The sequence below is a fragment of the Balearica regulorum genome, chromosome 8, assembly GCF_011004875.1.
Source record: "Balearica regulorum gibbericeps isolate bBalReg1 chromosome 8, bBalReg1.pri, whole genome shotgun sequence".
NCBI classification, from domain to species: domain Eukaryota; kingdom Metazoa; phylum Chordata; class Aves; order Gruiformes; family Gruidae; genus Balearica; species Balearica regulorum.
The window spans coordinates 28,591,076-28,606,765 of NC_046191.1; the positions used below are offsets into that span (position 1 = coordinate 28,591,076).

General features: G+C 45.2%; 1 protein-coding gene across 1 annotated transcript in view; it reads right to left on the reverse strand.

Annotated features, from left to right (window-relative positions):
- Nucleotides 1–1,615: 1,615 nt before the first annotated feature.
- Nucleotides 1,616–15,690, reverse strand: part of NTMT2 (N-terminal Xaa-Pro-Lys N-methyltransferase 2) — a 46,691-nt gene continuing 32,616 nt past the window's right edge. The window contains exons 4-5 of the transcript XR_012836590.1: nt 3,567–3,615; nt 1,616–3,085 (exon numbers count right to left, since the gene is read on the reverse strand). The gene's annotated coding sequence lies outside the window, so the exon portion shown is untranslated. The remainder of the gene's footprint in view (nt 3,086–3,566; nt 3,616–15,690) is intronic.

Sequence of the window (15,690 nt, forward strand, 5' to 3'; positions counted from 1 at the left end):
TATGTGTCCTCTTGGAGAGGATGGGTTGTCTCTATTGCTCCTCTGTTATCGTAAGCAGCTTTTCCTGCCAGGAAAACTGGCCTCGGTGCAGCTCTCTCTACGACCCTCACAGCTCTGTCCAAATTTTGCAAGCAGACACCTTGGCACCTCCAGTTGCCTTCGAATTCTGTTAGTGTTGGCTGGCTGGGACCGATAGCTTCCATCTTCTTTCTCCTTGTTTCATTAACTGTCACGTTGGAGGTTTTGATCTTCCCTGGAACCAAGCCCTGCCAAGAGATTTACTCTACTCCAGTGCTCCGTTTCACATAATTGCCAGAGAAAGCTGTGCAGTTGGTAACGACCAAGGTAAGGAAACACACTAGATGCACTCAGGATATGGCGTTCATATATTGTACTTTCATAAAGGTATAGCAATGGAAACATTCCCTATTTTGATTGTCCCAAAGCCACAGGAAGAAGGGAATTAAGGGAATTGATATGTCTGGGATAGATGCCAGCTCCGATTTACTCACATTTTTACCTCGACCTGAAATACCTTGGTCAGAGATGGAAAACTTTTACAGAAGACACGAACCAAATCAGGCCCTGCAAGTGCTGGTATCCAGCTAAGAGCTATCTCAGCTGGCACAGTCCGAGAAACATAAAAACCACGGAAATGGGAATCAAATTGGCAACAGCAGCTCTGTAAGAAATTTCTTCTCTTCCTACAGAGGATTTGGACATTCCAGCGTCACCACGGCTAATACCCGCGTTTGCAGTCTGCCTTCTGACCACAAAGTGCCTAAGGTACCAGAACACCAGTGAGCGAGGATGTAGGGGTTGGCTTGGCTCCTGGAAAGAGGATGTGCTTTATCATCAAATCCCAGCATGATTTGGTATGGAGAGGCACAGAGCGGTCAAGGCAGAGTGGTGAGCCCAAAACAGGGTTGCCTTTGGAAGCAGTATAAAAAGAAAATATCCTTGCTAACATAACCTCGCCTTCTAGTTTAACCTCCATGTTCCCTCAGAGAGTGCAAACATGCCTGCACATATTTTAGGCACAGCAACCCACTTAGGAAGACTCAGATGTAGCGTAAGTCCAATTAAAGCAAAATGGAATGAAAGTCCCAAATTATTTCAATGTGTCAGAGCGAGGAGTTTGCAAATCCACTGGTTATTGCAAAGTTGTTCTAGGAAAAATAATTTCTGTGTAGATTCCACCCCACTTCGCTGAACTCCAGGGGAGTTTTGCCATCAGTTTCAACGGGAGAAGGACCAACACATATAAGCGAGCATTAGCCATGCATTAATTAATTGTGCTTCAGGCCAAATGCATTTGCTCTTATGCACCAATTGTGCAATGAATTTTCTATGGAAAGATCTCTGTCCCTGCAGTGGTGTCTACTGAACTTGCACCAGCAACGTCTAACTGCAAGATCCCATCTGACTGTCCAGAAACCCGTAAGAACATATATCTGCATTAATCTTGCTGAGATTAACATGAGTTCAATCAAGACCAGAGTTTGAGGAAAATATCTCATTACATATCAAGCTGGAGGGTAGATCAAAGCTTTTTGTTTAGCTCACTAATAAACCAAAACAGAAATAGCACTGCGGAGGAAATAGCTTGCTTGTTTGTGATGGCTCCCGTCTTTGGGAAGGTGAGTACAGAAATCACAAAATTATTACTGCCAAAATAACCAAAACAAAACACAAAATTAGGCAAATCTTTAATGAAGGATATAATCCATAATTTTTTTCTCTTGTTAAAATTCCTGAACACCAGACAGTGGGGATGGAGTGTTCTGCTTACATCACTCACCTCCAACTTCTGTTCAGAACAAGGGAAAACAGTTAAGGTCCTTTCTTGATTTATAAAGCATGGGGTTGTTGGTTTGTTTTTTTTTTTTTTTTCCATGTGTTTGAATATTAACAGGACCCCAAAACTCTGGTAGCATGAACTAGATTTACACCAACTCAGTGTGCCACCCCAAAGATGTGCCTGTGTTTCCTCTAAGGTTGTGTTCTGCAGTTGAGCTCTGCTCTCTAAGGGTTTCTAACACAGAGTTACCAAAGGGCAGATTTGGGTTGTTTTTTTTAAACTTGCTAGAAAGCCATTTGCTCCCTTAAATGTAATTTATGTCATTCAGCTAGAAAGTTTGTTTTCAGTACAAAATACTTTTTAATCACCTCTGTTAAGTCTTTCTACTTCATCTCATTTGGTTCCTATGGAAATCGCAAGTCTTCCAGAACTGCAAATTCCATTTCCCAGCCAACGTTAGGAAAACTGATTTTTTCCACTACCTTCTGAGATAGTATTTGCATATAAATACTGTTCAGATCTCAGAGAATATATTTGAAATTATTCTTATTATTCATCATACTGGAGACCTTCCATGTTTCCACAAGCAGCTGCTTTATTTTTTTCTCCCTTTCCACGTAAGCAAAAAAAAATCTCCCATTTGCTTCTTCATTAATCCTCAGCTCCATTTTACATGTAGTTCTTCACCAGAATTCTTGTTGTATTTAAAAAAAAATCAAAGAGAAAATAATAAAAATTGGCACCTTTGTGGCCAAAACAGCACTTCCCACCCTTGATCCATGGATGGCTGGCAAAGTTATAAAAGCTTGTAGTTGGTCTGGAGAACCAACTATTTTTAAAAACTCTCTATTCAAAGTTGAACAATGAAAGTGTAAGTGCTCCAAAAGACATAAAGAAGGCTGACGAGGATCTTTGCACGGTTTGGGAACCTCTGCGTTAAGGAAGAGAGAAAGAGCATGGAGTTGCCTGTCTTTTCTATGTATGACAACCTACAGTGAGCTGAACAAAAAGTGACGTGTCAGGGTGAACACCTCACATGTTAATGACAGGTAAGAGAGACCAACTGAGTCAGCCAGAACGAGTAAGGCTGCTCTCTGCTACGTGTTACACATTCCACAAGCACACACTAATGGTTCTGCTTATGCATTCGCTCAACTTCCTGGGCTTGTTGCTGGTGCTTTTTTACACCTCTCCTTTCTTTCTGCTGTCCCTCTCTCCTGTTTTAGGGCTCCACGTCACTGCTGCGTCTGCACTTCGGATAGCAATTTCAGGTGTAAAAGGAGGCTGAAACACAGGAAGGGACGACACTATCCATTAGGCAGTACAACAGGAGGGCATGACTATAGCTGGATAACAGAACAGTCAATGTGCAAGCCTCAGCTCCCAAGTCTTGTGAAGAACCATCCTTCACCTGTACTTGGGAGGAGGACCCAAAAGGGGAAGTGCAGTTGGAGCAATCTTTAGCCTGGGCAGGGCAGAAAATAGGAATATTCTTGCAAGTGGGATTTGAAAATCCCACTTGTTCTGAATGCTGTCCCAGGCAATGTGCAGGAAGAATACAGCACCAGATGAGAGCCACATGCTGAGTACAAGTGGTGAAAATCTTTTCTGTATCTCTGTGTCTCTCCTGCAGGGCACCTGAATACCAGAGATTCATGAGCATTTGCAAAGGATTTACTTTCTCAGCACGATCATTCTTGAGATTAGCATAGAAATGTCACAATAACATAAATTTCAGCTGTCCCCTTGTTACCTCCTCACGCACCTTGGGATTCTTCAGGATCTTCTCAGTTGTTGACAAAGAAGTTCTTCTCCTTTAAAAGAGCAGAAAAATATGGTTTGTTACTGTCTTCACCAGGCTGTGAGATATAAAGAATTCTTGAGAAGATCATCCCCTCTATGCCCTCGATCTAAACCAGCTACAGCACTAGCCAAGAGCCTGTGTCTTTTCATCTGCTTCATTAGCTACATTTTGGAAAATTTCAGGGCTTGTGCAGCTGGGAGATGCCTAAAACAATGTTAAGAAGGGCCATAGGTCTCTGGGCTTTGCAGCCGCAGCACCCATGGAAAGACCTGACATAGACGCTGGCAGTCATGGGTGAACCTTCTTTCAGAGGAAATGGAGATGTGCTGGGAACCTCCCAAGAGAGCAAAAGAATGCTTCCAGACAGTCAGGTGGAGCAGCCTGCTGGCTCCATCAACCTGACGGATTTGGCAGCCTCTCCTGCTCCAGCTGGCCAGGATCCTGGAGTCTGCAAAGCCAAAGGCAGAATTACTGAATTATTGGGAGAAAAGAGATAGCTGCGTAAGCTTACACACAGTGGTACACACAGACACACACATATATATATACCCACACATACACATTTAGACACATAATGGAGTAAGCAGCACACCCTTTAATAAGCTTGCAGGATAGATGAACTCCTAGTAGGACTTAAACCCCCATGCCTTTTCCTATAATGACTAAGTTGGTCTCCGTGTTGGGCATGTTAACTCTGCAGGAGAGCTCTAACATCTTCCTGGAAGAGATTTAAAGATGTATTTTTATAAGCTTTTGTAGAAGAGACACTGACTAAAAGCTCCTATCTGAAGCTTGCCCAACAGCCTTACATTCCCTGGGTTCCTCTAAGCCTGAGTCCTCAAAGACTTTCTGTAGCAGAAATCAAATCCCACTTCCAGCTCCAGTCTGCGCCAGGCTTGCTTGCTAGACTCTCGACTTCTTCAGCCCAGAGCAGAGTTCCTGCTTACGTCAGCAGCAGCTGGCCAAGAGAAAAAGAGAACAATACAGCCTTTATAGATTAACAATATTTCAACTTACTATAAATTATACAGAATATAACATGGCTCAGAGGTGTAATTTGTCATTCTTTGGGATCTTTGCTTTTTCTATCCTTTCTTTCTCTTCCTTCTCCACCTTCCCCTTTTCACTTCTCCTACCTTCCACTTCTGTCTTTTTACCTCCTTTTCTCTCTCCTTTCTGCATTTCCTCCCTTCCAACAGATCACACACTATTGCTCTAATGGCTCCACTCCAATCCCTACCTCTGTGTTATCTGCTAAAATCACTGACAACAGAACATCTAAGTGGAGATGCATTCCAGTGTCCTGGGAACACATGCATAGAGCAAAGAGAGAAGGACTTGAGGGGCAGGAGGACTGGGATATGCAAGAAGTACAGGCAGGAAAGGCCTGGGGTACCTACATTGGTATGGGCAAAGGAGAGAGCTCACCCCCAGCAGTGGCTGAAAGAATTCTCTACAGCATTTCTGCCTGGAACTGTCAGTCCAAGAAAAATTGTATTTCATAGTCAGAAGGACAAAAATAAATAGAAAAGTGTTTCATCTTTGGAGTGTTGGATATTTGACCTTATCTGGAATGAGTGTGTGTGTACATGTGTGCATACGTCACTGTTGTTATTTTATTACAGAATGCTGTTATGAAACTTCCCTTCCCCATTTTGCATAAATCTTCCTTTTCAGACATGTGGTCACCGGTTTAGGAAATATTTACTGTTAAATGCCTCAGTTTTTGCAGACCCAACTTTTCTCGGTTTCATTCTCAGGACTGCTCGGCATAACCAGAGCCTTTGCCACAGATGTCCCAGACACTGCTCTTAAAAACTTATTCTGACCAAAATTGGTGCTTTGGCCTGTGTGAACTGCTAAACATCATCACAAAGCAGCAATTAGGCTGTAAGTTACTTACAATCTTTGCGTCTTCAAACCTTAATATTTAAGTCACGTGGAAGAGTGTAGTTGTGGACACAAAACCAAGCACTTACAGGTTGCCATATTTGTTCAAACTCATCTTTGGTTCTCTTCCAAAAGCTAACCTTCCAGCTGACATTTGATGTGCTGCTCGCCTTATGTGGATGCCTGCTCAAGGAAGGAGAAATCCCTTCCCCACAGCAAGTACAGGCCTTGCTCAATTGACTCCAGAACCTAAGCCTCCAAAACTCAGGAGTCAAATGACTCCGCTGCTGAAAAGGCCCAAGTTCCCCATGGACTTGTCATCTGTGACACCAAGGAGCTGCCTCTCCCAAGCCAGGACCCAGAAGATGCTGTGCAACCTAACAAAATTCGACTGACCCGGCTACATTCCTGTCTAGCTACCACAAGGTACGCTTGTTAAGTTCTTGTCCTGTCAAGGTCACCTGACAAACAAAAACACTTTCAGAAAAGAAAATTGAGCTCATCCCTTCTGTTCTTGTGATCAATGTCAGCCCACGTTCCCCTTCACTCTTTCCCAGTCACCCGGACAATAGTTCTATGCCCCTCATTATGTATAAGGACATGCTTCCAGGTCCCAGAGAAAAGCACACACACAGACTTCCTAGTATTAAAGGTACTCTGCAAAGCATGGAAAACCTTCAGGACAGTCAGAAGAGATAACAACAGACAAGATGAATCCCACAGTCTGAATTCCCAAAGCCCTGAGTGCACCAAAAAGCTCTGCAGCCTCTCCCCTTTCCTTGGGGTTGGCTGCCTGCACTACAGGCCAGCTCTGATACAGTGCAACTGCAAACTGGGATCAGACTGCCTTGAAAAACGAAGTGAAATAATGGCAAGCAGCCTCTACAGAGCCCTTCCCCGCTTCATGCGGGAGCCGCATTTAAACTCGGGCCCTTGCCCTTGCCCTTCCCCTTAGCTACCTCGTAGGTCTGCCTGTGCTCATACACTTTGTTGAACCTGATCCTGGATTTGGGGGAAGAAGCGTTCCCTATCGCCCCTGGAAGCGATCAGATCCAGGAGCTGGTGCCCAGCTCCTCCTTGCTGCAGTGCACTTATCCTGCTTGCTCAACACCAAAACAGGCAATTTAAGCAGCCACACTGGTCCCCATCACAAGCGGGTGACGATCTTGTCCTTCAGGCCATCTTCTCACATTGGAATTGACCCCAGGCAGAACTGTTCATGATACAAGTCATCATATGTCTTCTCCAGGACAGCAGCAAGCGGAAGATCAGACCGCTGCCTTTTAGAAGACACAAACAGGAAACCATATCAAAGTAAAATCACAGGGAACTTAACTTCACCCTCACTCTTCCTAAAATCACTGGGCTCTTTGTGCCAATGTTGTATTTTGACATCATGTTCTCTGTCTTTACAATTTTCAGTTCAGCATAAAGTGATATGAGAGCAGAGAAACCCACTATGAGGATCAGAGATAGTGAAAGCCCTTCTGGATCATCTGTTTCAGAGCAGGTTTCTTATCTACTCCTCAGTTTTCACTTGCTGGAAAGTTACCCAGCCATATGTTTGCAATTAAAGTCTCAGTTCCTCATAGGCTCATGGCAAATAGTCTGCTTCACCTGGGTCACATCTCTAAGGGGAATTCCCCCAGACTGGATTTGCAGGCCATATTCGGTGGCAGCTCTGACACAGGTATTAGCAATAATGGAATCCATGTCAATTATGAGTTCATCCATTCGTTTTTCTATCCAGGCCTCCCACTCAAATTTCAGAGATCTCCTTCGAAAATGCAATTTGACCCTTTTTGGAATGGAGAGAGTTCCTTAGTCAGTCCATTTGAGACCAATTAGGCTGTTTGATTTGGGATCCTTTATCCCTCAGCACTCTTAGTCTGTCTGTTCCAATAAATGTTGAAAAAAATCCCCGTCTGAAATCCCTGCATGCTTCATGGACCCTATTTCCTACCCGGTAACTGCACTCCCTTTACTCCTCTTTCACCGACCTGAGTCAATCACAGACTCTGGGGTTACTTTGTGTGTACCAGCTCCGTCTCCTTGAACTGCCCTTCAACTTTGTGCCTGTGAAGGCCATGAGGATGAGGAGGTGTGATTGATAGACTTGCAATGGTTAAGAGCTCAGAGCAATCTCTTCTGCGGCTTATCCACAATGCGAACATGTTCTCAGAGTTCTTTTTTCATCGACTGCACTGATTTGCTTGAAATATTGATCGAATCATAACTGCTTCCTTTCCAACCATCTAATGGACAGTTCAGTCAGCCCATGAGTTTGGAGAGAATTCCAGCTTTCAAACCAAGGAGCAATCTCCGATTTACAGTGATTATTGTGTTTTATGTGTCATTCCTAGATGTTTCCAGCCCCTTGTCTCCCTGTAGGACAAGTCAATGATGTGGATTCAAGGCTGATAATGGAAACAAGGTCGCAGGTTGTGAGAAGACAGTCTTTAGAAGTTCTCCACATGTTCCAAACCAGAACAGCCTGCAAGGTTTGTGAAATCAGGGTGCACCCACAGTACAGAAATAATTTAAACCTAATATAATGTAAACCTTTGATTGAGGAATGAGCCTGAGCACATATTTAACTGTCATCACAAAGAAGACGGCTTTCCTCATTAGGGGCCCAGATGAATTGTTACAATAAGTCCAAGACCTGTTAGAGGAGAAGGGCTGGAATCAGCTCTTCCCTCCTGAGCCTCCGGGAACGACCCTGAACTTTCGGTGAGGGAGGTTTGTTTCAGAATCCAAACCTGAACCTGACTCTGAAGTTGGCTGCTCGCCCCCTCTTCCACGTGGCAGACCTAGCCCAGCTGAAGGCCTCCACGGCCTTGTGCTACACAGGGAGTTCAAAACCCAGATCTGGATTTTGCAGCTTGGGATCATCTCTGACTTTCCCGGCTTCAGAACCACAATTCCATTTGCTTTACGTCACTTGCCTGTTTGGTTTGAGGGAAGAAAAAAATATTTTTAAAAAACCCCAACCAGTAACAATCCAAAAGACAGCAACGCTGTCCCAGCAACATTCCTCCTTGCAGAGCAACGAAGAAGACAATTAAGCCCAGCAGTACCCACATCCTTAGCCCTTTGGGCCTCATAGCATTTTCTCCCTCTTTCCTCTGTCTTTGTTTTTGGGTTTTTATTTCCATTTTTATCACTTTGGCTCGTGCTGCCTGAGAGGCAGGGGACCTTGGTGGTGTCCTTGAAGTGTTTACTCAAGATTGGAGCACACCCAAGAGGTGGTTTTCAAGGCTCCTGCAAGACTCCGAAACCCCACACTGCGTGCGTGTTTTGCAGAGGGGAACGGCTGCAGCTGGCTCTACAGAATTTGCCGTTGGGGACAGGTTTGCCTGCCAGTGATGGAGAGGTGCTGGGAGCAAAGTGCGTCATCTTCATCCTCCTCCTCTGTCAGCCACACTCACATATTTGGTGGTGGAGAAGTCGTCGTGCTGCAAGCTCGGCTCTGCCCCTATTCTGGAGGATCTCCAGGCTCCCAGCAGCACACAGGAACAGTGCTCCTTAGGTTTCCTGAGCCTACAGCGCTGCCTCCTTCGGTGGCCCTCCCTGCACATCCTGAACCTCTGATACCACCCTACGGAAACAGACCTCCAAGCCTCTGTGTCTTGCTCACACCACTAATCAAAGCACTGTTACTTTTTATGGTAGGTTGCATAAAACCTAATAGATCCAAACAAAGCAATACAGTGTTCAGCGCATGCCCATCCTCCTTGCCATCACCATTCTTACACAACCTCTTGAACCTGGGCCAAGGCCTGTGGACTATCCAGAGCTGTCCTCCTATGCAGGACTTCACCACACCAGGGAATCTATCCTGCAAGGAGCTTCATCCTGCTTTTCTCCACTTTTAACCTTGGTGGTTCTTCACTGAATGCCCTTTCTTTCCTTCCTTAAGTCTTCTCTGTTTCTCTTCAATGTTGCCTGCCTTCCTCTTCTTTCTGGTCCTCCATCTCACGAGCTTTTTCCATGATTTTGAATGCCTTTGCTCCTCCAGAGTGGGTAAAAATATTTTGTATCGGTGATAAGGTAATATTTTGAAAACAAACTTCTCATAGTTAAACTATATTGATTGATATATGAGCACACGTGTTCTAATTTTCTGAAACATTCAAAAAATATAACCAAATATATTTCATACTGGAAAATATGACATTTCAGAACACTCAAAAACTGTGGAAACGGAACTTTCTTGCATTATAAAAATGTTTCATTTTGGGAAAACCTGGATTTTCTTTGCTTTTCTCCAGAAAAAATACTCAAAACAGGTACTTTTTAATGTTTGCACAAAAAAATAACGTCTTGTTTAAAAATCTCCTAATGAAAAATGTCCAGTAGGTCCCGGAGCTGGGTTCATTCCATGGTCACAATCCCTATTGATGGTGGTGAGGTTAGTTATGCTTGGTAAGAGATACAATGAAGAACTAACAAACATCCTTGCTGTTCTGCGCTTGCCCCAGCCTTCCTCCGCTGCAGGCACCCCCCTGCGCTCTGATCTCTTGGTAGGAGGGATTGGGGTATTTGTTATTGGTTTCGCACTGACCATGGAGCCTCATTTCTTATGCAGCCTCCCAGGACAATCCCGGGTTCTTGTGTGCAAATGAAATATGGCTCTGTTGGTGCATGCTGACGGGCCCTCTCCATGGGCAGCTTGCAAGAAAACTCACCCGTGGCATTCTGGCACCATTCTGAGGCCATTACCTCTGCTCCTGCTGTTTCTGCTTCCTCTGGCATTTTCAACGTTACCGTGGAATGAGGAGTGAGCCCCAGAAGAGGCGCATACCTAGAAACATAGCACTTGTCCTGCGGCTGCTAATAACTACTGACACTTGGTTTTCTACACCTCCACGTAGGTGAATTAAGCTTGCTTTGTTGTGCAGAAGAGCTCAAGCCCAACCAACGAAACCAAATTCTGGTGATATTTGGATCCAAGGCTGGAGCTGCACCTTTGACACTGCAGCTTAAACCCGTCTGCACAAACAATCTTGGCTCTCTTCCCACTGCAGTTTTCTATGCTGCCAAACCTCAGTTTTGAATCAGGAGGCAGGCACGAAAAGGAAAAGGAGAAAGAAAAAGAGAGAAAAGAACGAGAAATGTGACACATTTTTACTGGTTTTCTAGGTTTTGTTAGGCTTTCAGGTGCAGTTGTCTCGTGCTAGAAATTTTTCTTAATCAGAAGGGCTAGGAATATAACCTTCAAAAATAGAAAACCTGAGAGGTTTGAATAATTGCACACTACCAATGACTAGTGCCTCATGAATAGCCCTAAACCTGATAATGCATCTCTAGTTGGCAACATCAGGATCTGTAAGATTTCCCCATCTCATCAGTGAAAAATGTTTCCTGTTTGCAGAACAAACTTGCATCCCTGAGGTAAGAAGTACATCATAACATAAGGATTGTGAAACGTTTGTCAGCAACCTCTCTTTTAAATAGAAATCAGCATGTTGCAGCAAAGGCCACAGCCATCTTGCTGGAAAACAAAGTGATTAATGACACTAATATGTAATAATTAAAACATACTCATTGAAGGGGATTGTGAGCTGTTCTTGACTTGGGTAGGGCGTTGCCCAGTTGGATCAAAAATCTCTGGGATGTTCTTTAGGGATGCAGCAAGGTACAGGGGTGGTCCTGGTCTTTGACCAAGGCTCTATGACGCTATTGTAACAACAAAACGTCACAGAAGTGATCACATCTCAGAAAGACCTCTAGTCTTCTGGCCAGAAACACTAAAAATCTTAAGCACGGAGAGTCAAATTTCCACAGTCACCTTGCATCAGCCTGACTGTGCTCCCACTGCAAAATCAGTCACTGGTGGTAGGAAGAACAGCCTGTGCTTCTGAAAATCCCCTCTCTTGGATTTATTTCAGACCGCTATAAAATGCTTCTTCAACTTGTACATCAACCTAAACATCCATTCTTCAGAAATGGCTTTGTTGTCCATTCAAACTGTGTTTTCCAGCCATCGGAGACACAGGAGCAAAATGGTCTTTGCTCATCCCAGCCAAGAGTTTGGCTCGGAGCAGATCTGTTACTCTACCACGAGGCCCAAGCAATGTCAGCTAATGCAACACACCTGAGTTCCTCATCTCACTTGCTGGTGCCAGTCATTGGGAGTCAACTGTTTTCCTTAGGGCCAGGATTTCACACATTGTATTTAAGCTACCACTGAGTTCAAAGGCCATTCATCTCAATGGCCTCCTAAAGAACCCATGAGCAGCGCTAAGAAAACTCAGAAATCTCAGCCTTTGCAAAACTAGCGGAGGAATTTTCCCTTAGTAACAAACCCCTTTGCATCTTTTGTTTTGGAAAGTATGAAAATGTTTCCATATAAATTTTTCCAAAATGCAGCCCTCAAGATTCTCACATTGCCCCGATGCTGAGAAATCCCTCTGCTCGCCCCAGCAAAAGAAAAAAAAAAAGGACAGCCCGTGGAGCATCTGAAAGATGGCAGCATCCTCAAGCATCCCTAGCCTTGGGGTAGAAAGCTAAGCCTTGTTATCCCTGTTTTGATCCCAGGTTCCCAGGGCTTCTTGCCAGGTTGTTGGGGGTCTGGCATCTCTGGGGGGGTTTGTCTGGATTCTGGGGCAACACTCCGGGTGTCTGCGGGCTTCCTGTCCCACAGCAGGATTGAACGCAGCACAGGGGCCCCAAGCCCTGGAAAACAACGCAGCCGGCTGGCAGGAGAGCAGGCTGCGCTCCCACAGACTTGTGGCTGGGGCTGGGCTCACCAAACAGAACCACTCTCGAGAAGGATTTCAGCAATGACGAAGGATGATTTCCTGACAACGAAGAAAGCTTTCCATTAGAAATGTCCCAGACAGTCCCAACCCAGAGGCAGCATGGTGCTCTGGCAAGGTGGAGAAGTCCTCTGTGCAGCCCAGCAGCTACACCATGAAAGCACAAGGCTCAGGAGCCTGCCCCAGGGACCCTTTCCAACCAGCTTAATGCCTACCAAAGCCCTGGGGTTAGCTATCCAGTTATTCTGGCTCCCTCCATACCTCTCTGCAGTGATGCTCCCTCCTAGGAAATGAATCACACCTTACAGAGAGGCTGAGAAACCCTCTGGAGGTGCCTGTATGCGTGTTGACTCAGAAGGAAGGAGACTGCCAACACTAGATGTCTCAACCAGGGGCTGTGTCCGGGCAGTGGGCTCACACTGTGCTGACCCTAGGCAAGCATAGGGTGCCCGGCCCGGCCAGCCCACAGTGTAACAGCTTTTTCCCCCTCCAGCTTTTTCACACCTCCTTGTTTGCCTGCACCTCAGCATGTGCTCGCACATAAACAGCCCGGACGGCGGGTGAGTCCCCCGATTACGAACAGAGCCAGATTCACAGTTTGAGCTCATCACAGATAGCCTCCGTGCTCTCCTAACAACAAGGAGAGCATGTGGGCAGCAGCCACCATGTAGGGAAGGCAGTTTGCTTCACAAAACCCATAGCTATCCAGCAACAAAAAATGACAGGCCAGGAACCCCTCCAGGCATCTCGGGTGGGTTTTTAATGCAACATTTGGGGGCAGAATCTTTGTTCCAGGTTTTGCTTTGCTTTGATTTCTTAAGCACATACACATACAAGCCTGAGCCTTCAGCCCTCCAGCTTGTGCAAGAGCTCTTCTGTATGTGAAGTCCTAATGTCCGTGTCTTCTGCACCGTATGATGGGCTCTGCACAACACCCGGCAGAGAGAAATGGGACAAAATCTGTTAACAGATCATCTGTGCAAGGCCTGAACTCCAGCCAAGACAGATAAAAATAAAAGAAATTAAAATAGATGTGTATGTGTGTGTGTGTGCGTGTGTGTGTGTCTGTTTTATGAAGGGAACATTTATATTTTTAAACTAGGAGTAATTGTATTCTGTATCTGAAATGGCATCTGAAAGTGATTTAGTGGAACAATGTGGTTTCTGATTGGTGCTTGAACTAGTTCCAGAACATTTTTTATAATAAGCATCATAAAGATCCCAATTATCTGATCCTTTTTCCTAACATGGTCACAGAGGATGTTTCCAAAGAAACGGCTTTTGGGTTGGTTTTTTTCCTTTGTGGAACTGATCCTGCAAACATTTACATACATGCTTAATCTTGTGAGTAGCTCCAGAGAAGTGAACCAAGGCAGCCCTCAGCAGCAAAGCTAATCGGAGAGTAAACTACTAATGTTCAGATTTGCTAATCAGGGCAATCCATAGACTTTCAGGGAAAGGTCTGCTTGTTATTCTGAGAGCTGTTCAGGATGCATTTACGATTCAATAAAGGAGGCCCCAGCATTACCAAAATAATTACTTACTCAAACAAGCCTGTAAAATTCAAGGACTGCCCCAAATAAAAGGAGGCTTCCCCTCCTCCAGTTTAATAACATAAATCTAGTGAAATGCATCTTGCTGCCATAAAATCAGTTCTACATGCCTTAGAAACCATTGATTTACTAAGTGGGCAGGGAGGTTAGATCTTGCTAGGGACTCAGAGGGCTGAACATATGGAGAGAAGTTTTAAACCTGAAAGTTTTGTCCACCCACAGAAATGGAAAGCAGTTCGTATCTTACCATCTAACTTCAGTCTCCAAAATAAGACACATAAAAGCAACAGGCAATGCTACAGATGAAAATGGAGCCATTTTGATGATCGCTCGGTAAAGGGGATAAATAACAACCCTAAAACCCACTGCCTGTCCCAAGGGGGTGTTTGTCCCCGCCTGAAAAACTGGTTTTACACTGGCAGCATCCCCCTTGTGCTGGGACCCTGCAGGAGGGCTGGCTGTCACATCCTGGGCATTGCCTTTCCCAGGCAGCCCTCACCAGGCTGCAGGCAGGACTCCAGCACCGTGTGGCACACCAGACTTCCTGCCGTGAGCGCTGCAGGGCAAGGCCAGGCATGGATCAGGATGCAGCAGACACCTAAGGCAGCAGGCTGGTAAGAGAAGCAACAGGGTCTGCTACAGGACAGATGATTTCTTCCTGACAGAGACAAGTCTCTGCCTCTTTAGAAACATCTCTTCCACTTTGCGCCCCAAAAAAAGCCCTTTTTTCCTGAACTAACTGCTTTTGGCTACGTCCTTCCTGCCACACAGCACAACAGGGAAACCACAGGTCATCCTGGACACCACTTTTCAAGTACCATCTCAATATCCCTCTGTTTGACCAACGCGGGGTTTAATGTGCTGCAGAGGACAGTTGGTTGCCACTGTGATACCTACACGTAGTAACTAAGAACCCTCAGAGGTTCTTGTGTTAAAAAGGGCTGTGTGTGACACCACCCTCAGGGTCCTCTTTCTCCACCTTGCTCTTGTCTGGAAGAAGGAAACTCTCCTCTATATAGAAAAGAAGAAATATCCAAGAAGAGAGCAAGGGAAACTGCCAGGCAGTTGTCCTCCTTCAGACTAGCTATAGTTACAGGAAGGTGTGAGGGATTAAGCAGCCTGCTCAGCCTCACGCAGCAGGGCAGCCAGAGCTCCAGCAGTGAGTTTGCATTTGTAGTCAAGAGGAATAGGAAAACAGCTTTAAAAAATGCCAACTGACTGCTTGTGGGTATGAGCTTATAGAGATCATAAACAATTCCTCACAACACTTCCACACTCTCTGCAAACTCACACTGAAGCCTGCTGCGGTTTTGCAGTACTTCACCCCTATCCCACACCCACCTCACCTATAAAATGTTGTCAGACCAATCCTGGAAGGTGCTCAACCCATGTAGCCCCCAGCACTATGCAAAGGTAATTAGCCTGAGTGGGTGGACCTGGAAATGTCACCTAACTGCAGCAGCCACCTCACTATCAGGCTGCCCCTGGTCGATTGGATCATGTTCTGATGATGTGTGAACACAGAGGTGGCCAAAAATAAATAATAGAGGATGCCTTACTCCCCTGAGCGCTGAGGCTCTCATGCCAAGAAATATTCTCTCTTCTTGCTGCCTCTTTTTGTGGTGGTTTTCCCCGAGACTGAAAATGCTCCTCCACTGCAGAAGATGCAAAAAAATTCCTGCTGACCTCAGCATTGAGTTTCATCTTTTTGAAGCTTTGTTGCGCCTCTAAGATAATTTATGAGGTGTCAGGATTTTCCGACCACAAATGTCTTGGACGAAAACCATTTTTACACTACAGATGCCATGAACGAGAAGCAATTTCAGTCTGTTTTTTCTACAGCACTGTCTGTGTCCACAATGAAGCACGAGTTCAGAG